The sequence below is a fragment of the Populus alba genome, chromosome 6 (genome assembly GCF_005239225.2).
Source record: "Populus alba chromosome 6, ASM523922v2, whole genome shotgun sequence".
NCBI lineage: Eukaryota > Viridiplantae > Streptophyta > Magnoliopsida > Malpighiales > Salicaceae > Populus > Populus alba.
The window spans coordinates 6,735,766-6,745,333 of record NC_133289.1 but is presented as its reverse complement, the minus strand read 5'-3'; positions in this window follow the sequence as shown (position 1 = coordinate 6,745,333).

The window sequence follows — 9,568 nt, the reverse complement described above, 5'->3', positions numbered from 1 at the left end:
AAAAAAATAAAAAATACTTTAAAAAAACCAATAAAAACAACACTCCTAAACATAATCACCGGAGAAACTGAAACACGGTAAAAGAGACTGCTTGACAAGTTTAAATAATATATGGTAAATTACAATAATTTTCCCAGGCTATCACGAATTACTATACTTCCACAAAAAATGTTTTTCTTTTAATTTAAATTTTTATTTTAAATTAATTTTTTATATGTATATCTTTGAATTATTTTGATATGATAATATTAAAAATATTTTATATATATATATATATATATTTTAATATATTTTTAATTAAAAAATAATCATTACTTATAATTTACTGTAAAAATCATAAAACATGGTGAATTGTGTCCACTGTCCACCATTATATTAAATTAAAATAGACTAAAAAAGGAGGCGATTTAGTGTAGTGATTTTATTATCTAGGTTTTTACTATTTATTAGAATATGATTTTTTTTTTTTCAATCAATAACTTTTTATAATTATTTAGTATTAGATTTGGTTTTTATTGGGTTATTCTATGCTCATGACATGAATCGTGAATATAGTAAGTTAACTTGATTGACTCGGGTTTTTTTAATTAACTTTTTTTTTATGATTTCATCATTTGATATTAGGTTGAAGGCTTTATGATTTGTTTTGTTTGCTTTTCTATTAGGTTTTATGATATATTTTTTAAATTTCATCATTTAATATTAGATTTATTTTTTTATTGGGTCATCTTACTCTTATGACATAGATCATAAATTTGCTAGCTTAACCTAGTTAACTTGAGGTTTTTTTATTTAATTTTTTTTTTAATTTCATCATTTAATATTGGTTGATTGAGAATTAAACATCATGATTCATTTTGTTTGCTTTCTACTAAGTTATTATGGCCTCAATACCCAGGAATAATGTTTAAAGGTTAACTTGGGTTGATTTTTATGTCATTTTTTAATTAATTTTTTTTTTCTAATTTTATCATTCAATATTAAATTATTTGATAATTGAGCTTCATAATCTATTTTGATTTGCTTTATACAGGGATATCTTGGTCTCATTATCAAGATTGTGGGCTTTGACATTTTAATTCTGGTTAAATCAAGTTGTTTGTTTTTCTTTTTTTTTTTTCTTTTTTTCAATCAATATTTTTTATTCATTTCATCATTTAATGTTGGATTTTTTTTATATTGGATTATCCCTATCTCGTGACACATAATGCAAATTTGCCGGATTAATCTGGTTGACTTGAGTTTTTTTTTTTAATTAACTTTTTTTTTCAATTTCATCATTTAATATTGGGTTGATTGGGAATTAGGCTTGATTATTTGTTTTGTTTTCTTTATATTATGTTATTATGGCCTCAATACCCGTGAATAGTGTTTAACGGGTTAACCAAATTAACTCGGGTTATTTTTTTGTCCTTTTTTCAATTGATTTGTTTCTAATTTCATCATTCAACATTGTTTCGGTTAGAGAGTGAGATTCATAATCTGTTTTGATTTATTTTATTAATTGTCCAGGGACTAAAATGTAATTGGTGTTGCAAATTGAGTGATGAAATTGACTTATCAGGGGTAAGATTGAAAGAATTTAAAGTTAAAAGGTCGACTAAGGGGTAAATTAAAAACTTTTGAGACCAAAAATCATTTTGTAACACGCGTTGAAGTCCTGGGGGCTAGTTAAAGATGGTTAGGGGTAAGATTGAAAAGATTCCTGAGATTAGGGCTAATTGAGGACCTAATTGCAAAGTTTCAAAATCAATGACCAAATTTTAAAGAATGATGTAATTTAAAGACTACTTTGTTTTTATGAAATGGTGCCATTTAAGCCAAATAAAAGGAACCTTAATTAAAATCTTTTAGATTACACATCGTCCAATACCTCGAGTGATATGTCATCCGATTACAATCGATCGAGTGATATGTCATTCGATTACAATCAAGAGCCCAGATTCCTCCTTCATACGACTTATCATCCATCTAGGCCAGGAACCCTAATTTTAAAATATGAATGACATGTCATCCAATCTAACATTTAAAAAAAGGATGATGTGTTGCTCAATGTGCTCCACCTCTAATTCTAGTTTAAAAAAACATGGTTGAGACCAACCTTTTTATCCATTTTGATCTCCTTTTCTACTTAGAGGGATAAAAAAAACACACATTTTACACATTAACATCTTCTTTGCAATCCCAACCTTAAAACCCTAGTTATAAAACCCGGCCCGGTGGGTCGATTCGGGACCTAGTGGTTGGACCAATTCGGGTTTGATAAAAGACTGGTCGAGGAAATAGCCCGACAAAATCCGGTCGACCCAGGCGAACCCAGACGAGACTTGGTTTTTTTTTTTTCAAATGTGAAATTTGAAACCCATTAGTATATATAATTTATGTTCCTAAGAAAAAAGTTATGTTTTTTTAATGTGGGATTAAAAAAAATGGTTTAAATACTTCAACTTAAATGGATAACATAGTATCTTATCAATGTGGGATTTAAAGCCCTTTCGTATATATATTATATGTTCCCAAGAAAAAAAGTCATGTGTTTTTTAATGCGGAATTTGAAACCCATTAGTATATATTATATACGTTCCCAAGAAAAAAAAGTCATGTTTTTTTTATGTGGGATACAAAACTTTTTGGTTTAAATACTTCAACTTAAATGGATAATATAATATCTTTTCAATGTGGGATTTAAAGCCCTTTTGTATATATACTTTATGTTCCCATAAAAAAAGTTATATTTTTTCAACGTGGGATTTGAAACCCATTAATATATGTTCATAAGAAAAAAATTATTTCTTTAATGTGGGATAAATGATAACATAGTATATTTTCAATGTGGGATTTGAAGCTCCTCTTTAAGTTGAAGTATATATACCAAAAAGTTTTATAAACCAAAATGTTTTATAAAATTTATGTTCCCATGAAAAAAGTTAAGTTTTTTCAATGTGAGATTTGAAATCCATTAGTATATATACTCAATGTTCCCAAGAAAAAAGTTATATTTTTTCAATGTGGGATAAATGATAATATATTATCTTTTCAATGTGGAATTTGAAGCTCCTTTTTTAAGTTGAAGTATTTAAATCAAAAGGTTATGTTTTTTCATTGTGAGATTTGAAATCCTTTCGTATATATACTATATGTTCCCAAGAAAAAAGTTATGTTTTTTCAATGTGGGATACAAAACTTTTTGGTTTAAATACTTCAACTTAAAGGGATAACATAATAACTTTTCAATGTGGGATTTGAAGCCTTTTCATATATATACTCTATGTTTCCATGAAAAAAAGTTATGTTTTTTTAATATGGGATTTGAAACCCATTAGTATATATACTCTATGTTCCAAAGAAAAAAGTTTATGTTTTTACAATGTAGGATTTGAAACCTGTTAATATATATACTTTATGTTCCTAAGAAAAAAGTTATTTCTTCAATGTGGGGAAAATGTTTTTTTTTTAATATTCTTTTAAACTTTATTATTTACAATATTTATAGATTATATTTACATGGATTTTTTTCCTAATTTTTTCATATGAAATATTAAAGCTTTAAATATTTTTTTTTAATTTTTTCGGGTTGACCCGAGTTGGCCCATGAAACCCGGGACCCGATCCCTTGACCGAATCAACCCTCAGATTAGGTTTAATAACTATGCTCAAAACCCAATCTAATAGCTCTGATCCTTTATAATACTATGCCAAATTCCATGCCCAAGCCATCCCTCTAATAACCTTGATCCAGTATAAGTTTAATTGAATTTGTTAAAAGGTGAAGACCAATTTAATTTGTTTCAAAGGCTCATATTGGTTCAAAGTGGGAAGGTAAATACTACTCTTGAATCTTCTATATATACAACCCTAAGATAGCAGGGGGACACCAAGAGATAATGAGCAAGGAAAAAAAAGAATAATGAAAAGAAAAAAAATAACAATACAACGAGAAAGAGATTAAGAGAGAGAAATACAATGAGGGAAGGGAATAGAAAAAGACAAAGAATGAAGGTGAGGAGGAAAGACTAGAAAATGAGTCGTGGGTAGGAGGAGAAGTCTAGGGATTATCTAAGGAAATAGAAGAGAAGTTGCATTGCAACTCTCAAAAGCTAGCTTTAAACACCATAAATTGGATTGTGTCAGGGTTGTGAGTTTCCCTAAGCCCTTGTTTTTCATAAGAAAGAAAAAGGATACCTAGCATCATTCGTGAGCACAAAATCAAACCTACATCACCATTATAGGTATCACTCTAATAACTCTCCCTATCACATGGTAACTATAACTTGAATGTGTAGATTTAGATATTTTCCTTTTCATTCTCTTATACATGAGATTTTGCCTATTTTCTTGCTCTTGTTTCAGCTTGTATATTATATTTCCTTTTTATTTTCATGATGATGGTGTGTTAGTGAATGACCATGTTAGGTAAACCTTCTTACCAAATTATATAAAGTCTTATCTTAGGGATGATGCTTTGATTTATTTGAAATGAGAGAAGGAACCAATTTATTTATTTATTTATTATTATTATTATTATTATTATTATTTTAAGTAGTGTTTAAGCTTGTGTTTCCTCTAAATTGAGGGTCTATAGGTTAGCTTTGTAGGTTTATAAGCACATGTTATTAATCATGAGTTAAAGATGAGGAGGTCTTTAAAAAGACACCTTGAGGCACGCTAAACTTTTGATAATGAAAGATAAATCAATTTTTTTTTTCTTATGTAGGGTGTGCAAGCTTTTTGTTTTATGAAGGAAATAGAGAGTTGATTTCAAGTTTTCTTGATGGCAACAAAGTTGTAGTACTTATGAAGGTCAAGTCCTAAGTGTTTAGGCGTGGTGGGAACCTATAGACAAAAAGGTAGGTTTTGAAGCCCTTTTAGTATTAACACTAACATAAGTTCCTTTTTTAAATAAAACTTTCTTTTATTTTTAATAATGCATGTTGTAGTCCTTTTCATTATAAAGTTAGTTAAGGTGTCTATTTTATTTTTCTGTAAAAACAAAAAATTTATCTATTTTTGTAAAAGCACGGATGGTAGCCCACACACTTTTCTTTTCATTTATGCTAGCATACATGGGTATAAGGTTAATGAGTTGATTGAGGGTCCTTTTGTTTTTTTGAAAAAAGTTATCTGATGAAAAAGATATATGATATGAGAATATGGTTATGTTTTTAGGAGGGTAATAAGAGTTATGTCATTTGATATTATTATGCTTCTTACATGAATAATAATACGTGTAACTTAGTATGATTATTGCTTGCTTATTGCCCAATCGTAGTCATTGGGAAAAAAATAAAATTCTAAACATTCTCTTTTAAATCTTCCATAACTAAGTTTCTCATCTAAAGAAAAAACAAGAAAAAGAAAACCTTTTTACATGCTTTAATATTTTATCATTAAAAAAAATATGTTTGTTTTAACATTTTACAAAAAAAATATTTATCGTGCATTTTTGGATTCCACAATAAATTTATAAATTTATTGGAACTTGCCCCAAATTAAAAGGCCTATTAGGCTAACAAACCCAAAAAAAAATGTCTTGATGTTTGTTTTTATGTTTAGAATATATAGACTCAACATAGATCATTGCTTTAAATATTAAAGGATTTTTGCATATCCCTTTGATTCTCAAACAAGTAAAGATTCTTTTTTGTCTAATATTCATTGACATTAAAGTGAAAAGTATTAAGAATCTTCAACATAATATTCACCAAAAGAATTAAGAGTATTATTTTTAGTTTTGTCATAACCCAATTTTTGATCATTTTATTTTAATTATTATTATTATTATTATTATTATTTTATTTACTGAAAAGGATAAAAAAAAGATGATGAAATAATAATAATAATAATAATGTTGGAAAAACAAGTAAAATGAAATAAATGAAGAATGAATATAAATTTGGTTTAAGGGCAACATGATTGGAAGTTTTGGGGTCTAATTAAACTTTGGAATTAATCTAATTAAGCTTGGGATTAATTTAATTCATCCAATTAAGGGTTTAATTGAAGAATTGATAAATTTGAGACTTAATTAAGCTTGGAATTGATTTAATTCATCCAATCAACGATTTAATTGGAGAATTGATAAGTTTTGAGACTTAATTAAACTTGGAATTGATTTAATTCATCTAATCAAGGATTTAATTGGAGAATTGATAAGTTTTGAGACTTAATTGGACTTGGATTTAATTAAATTAATGAAATCAGGGACTTAATTGAAAAACTAGCAAAGTTTGGGGTTAATTGGGGACACGATTGCAGCAGATTAAAGTCCAAGGACTAACTTGTAAAAGGCGCCGAAATGAAGGAGAAATTACGGTTTAAATCAGGGGCTTAATTATAAAATTTTCGAAACTTCGCGGGTCAAAGTGAAAATGGCCACTGTTATCTCCAAATGGCGTCGTTTTGAAGATGCTGGTCATCTTCTTCTTCTTTAAGCCAACAACCGTTTTCCAGCAGTTATGGGTAATAATCATCCGCTCACCTCAGTTATGGACGTTTTAATGTTGCCGTCCCTCTACATGTCGTTCGTTACCACCGATCAGACTCTATAAAACAGAGGAACGACGAAGAAATCAGGGGGCGGGGAAAAAGACTCAGGAAGAAGCTAAAACCCAGACGAAAAACCAGAAACCGGGGAAAATCAGAGCAAACATCAAAGCAGAAATACAGAACAAAAAAAAACCAAAACACAGAAAAGAGAAGGAAAAGTGAAGGAGCAGGAAGGATAGGAGTATTGGCTTTGCCATTGCTTTTGTCCCTACAGACAAAGGAAAAACCGAAACCCGAAAAACAGAGGAAAAATACCCAGAGTAGAAATCCAGAGAAAACAAATTCACAAAAAAGAGGAGCAACCATTGTCTTTGTTCTGTAAAAAAAAAAGGAACAACCCAGAAATCAGTCAAAATAAATCCAGCCAGCGTCTTCATCATCTTCTTAGTTCCTTCATCATCTTAGAAGCTATTGGAACACGAAAGCAATCGGTGAACACAGAAGCAAAGGAAAGCAGAAGGAGCAGAGAAGAAGAGGTAGTGTCGGCCAACCAGTTTCATCATCGTCTTCGTCCCTTCCATTCTCAATAACCGGGGCGACGAGCAAAGTTAAAAAGCAAGGGAAGAAGTTCAAAACAGAAAGACAGGGGAAGCAAAAGGAAAACGCAAGCAGGAGACACAGAGACCAACATTAATCTCCCCATCGTCTCCATCAGCACTGCAAGCGTCTTCGGTCTCCAGCACCAGGTAAGCAACCCTTTGCTTCTTTGTTAATTTAATTAGCATTGGCTATGTGCAAGTGAATTTTAATTCACTTGCACACTGAAGCAACAAGCGTGCGTTAGCGCACGCGTGTTGCTCAGCCCAGCCTGGTCACCGGCTTGGGCCAGTGACCGGCTGGGCTGACCCAGCCCCAAAAAAAAAATTAAATTAAAAATTAGAAAAAAACAGAAAAATTAAAAAACAGAAAAAATTAAAAAATGTGTATGCATGAATAAAAATAATGTAAATTTACTGGTTTATTCATTGACGCCAGAATCATGAATAAAAATACCAGTTTAAATTTATATTATTTTTATTCGTTGTATTTTATTTTATTTAGCTAGAAAAATAAAATATGTGCGTGCTTTAAAATATATATTTTTTAAATTTAATTATTGGCGCTAGTAGGGAATTAAAAAATATTGATCTAATTTTTTTCGTAGCTACAAATTTTTACCAACGCCAGAGTTGGAATTATTCAAGCTCGAATATTCACTGGCGCCAGAGTCAGGAATATTATAAACAAATCATCATAGCATAAACTAATAAACATTTAGCAATTTAAGACAATATCAACAATGCAGTCTGTCTTAGGCAGAACGTTTAAGGGGTGATAATATCTTTCCTTTTACGTAACCAATCCTGAACTATAGAATCTCTGTTGACCAGTTAGGGTTCCCAGTGACCATAATATTAGGTGGCGACTCCTCAAAGAAAATATTTTTCCTAAAAGAACCGGATGCCAGAAATCTGTTCTTTTTCCATAATAATTCTAGAGAATTATATTTTTAGGGCCGCCGCGATGTCGGGTGCGACAAGTTTAATACTCACAAATTACATCAAAAGTACGAATCATCACTAATGAGTCTTTATTTAACAGGTATTGCTAATAAACCCTGAGTGCTATAGAGCTAGTGAACCTCATTGGAAACCTTTTATAAATCTTTTCTGGAATTTAAGTCGGGCTTAATGAGCCCAACATAGGCTTATGGTTCATTGTTTAATATTTTATAATTATTTCTAGAAGCAAGAAATGAAAATCAATATTTAAAACATTTCAAAAATTAAAGAATATCAAAAAATCACTCATAGCAAATGGTTCTGATTATTAACAAAATATATTGTTAAGGGATCCCATAATAAAAAGATTTAACTAATTAAATCATAGCAATGGAGGTGTAATTAACTCCTATCATATCCTATCTTATCCTATGAAATCATAAATTAATTAACAAAAACTAAAAGATGTGTTTTTTTTTTATTAAACACCACCTTACAAAACATTGTTAATTGCAATAATGTTTTTTTTTCTTGTCTTTTTTCAATCCATATTTTTTTGTTTTTTAAATTCATTATTCAACATTTAGTTTATCAATGATTGAACTTTATGATTCATTACGAGTTGCTTTTTTTAAAATCATTTCAATCTCATGACCTATATTGTGAGTTTGACATACTAACTTAGTTGACCCAAGTTTTTTTTTAATTGATCTCTTTTAATTTTACTATTTAATATTGAGTTGATTATGAAATAAGTTCTATGACATTTTTTAGTTTTCTTTCTGTAAGGTTTTTTTGGTCTCATGACATAGGTTTTACTGGTTAACCCAGGTATACTCAAGTTATTTTATTGCGGTATTTTTTTAGATTGTTTTTTCCTTTTAAAAAAGCATATTTCAACAATGGATTAATTGAGAATTGAATTTTATACTTTGTTTCGATTTGCTTTCTATGAGATTATCCCAATCTCATTGACCCGATTATAAGTTTAACAGGTTAACCCAAGTTCACTCAGGTTATTTTTTCAATTTACTTTTTATGAGGTTATACTAGTCTCATAATCTAGGTCCTAAGTTTGACGGGTCAATTCATGTTGATTCAAGTTGTTTTATTTAAGTATTTTTTAATTGATTTTTTTTTTCAAATTTATCATTTAATATTTGATTAATAAGAAATTAAGCTTCATAATTTATTTTGATTTACTTTTTATAAGATTATCTTGATCTCATGACCTAGGTCGTAGATTTGTGATTTTTTTAAAATATTTTTTTTTTATTTTATCTTTCAACATTGGGTTACTTAAGAATTAGACTTTAATTTTATTTTATTTTTTACTTTATTCAGGGTTATTATGGTTTTATAACCTGGACCATAAATTTATTTGGTTAACCTAGTATGGCCACAGTCAATCCAATATGTTCTTGTCACATATATATATATATATATATTTAAATATGTGTTAAATTTTTAGTCAAACTATGATTTTATCAGTTGCGTAGATTGTCTTTGGACCTGCCAAGTTGATCGGGTCACTTCAAGTC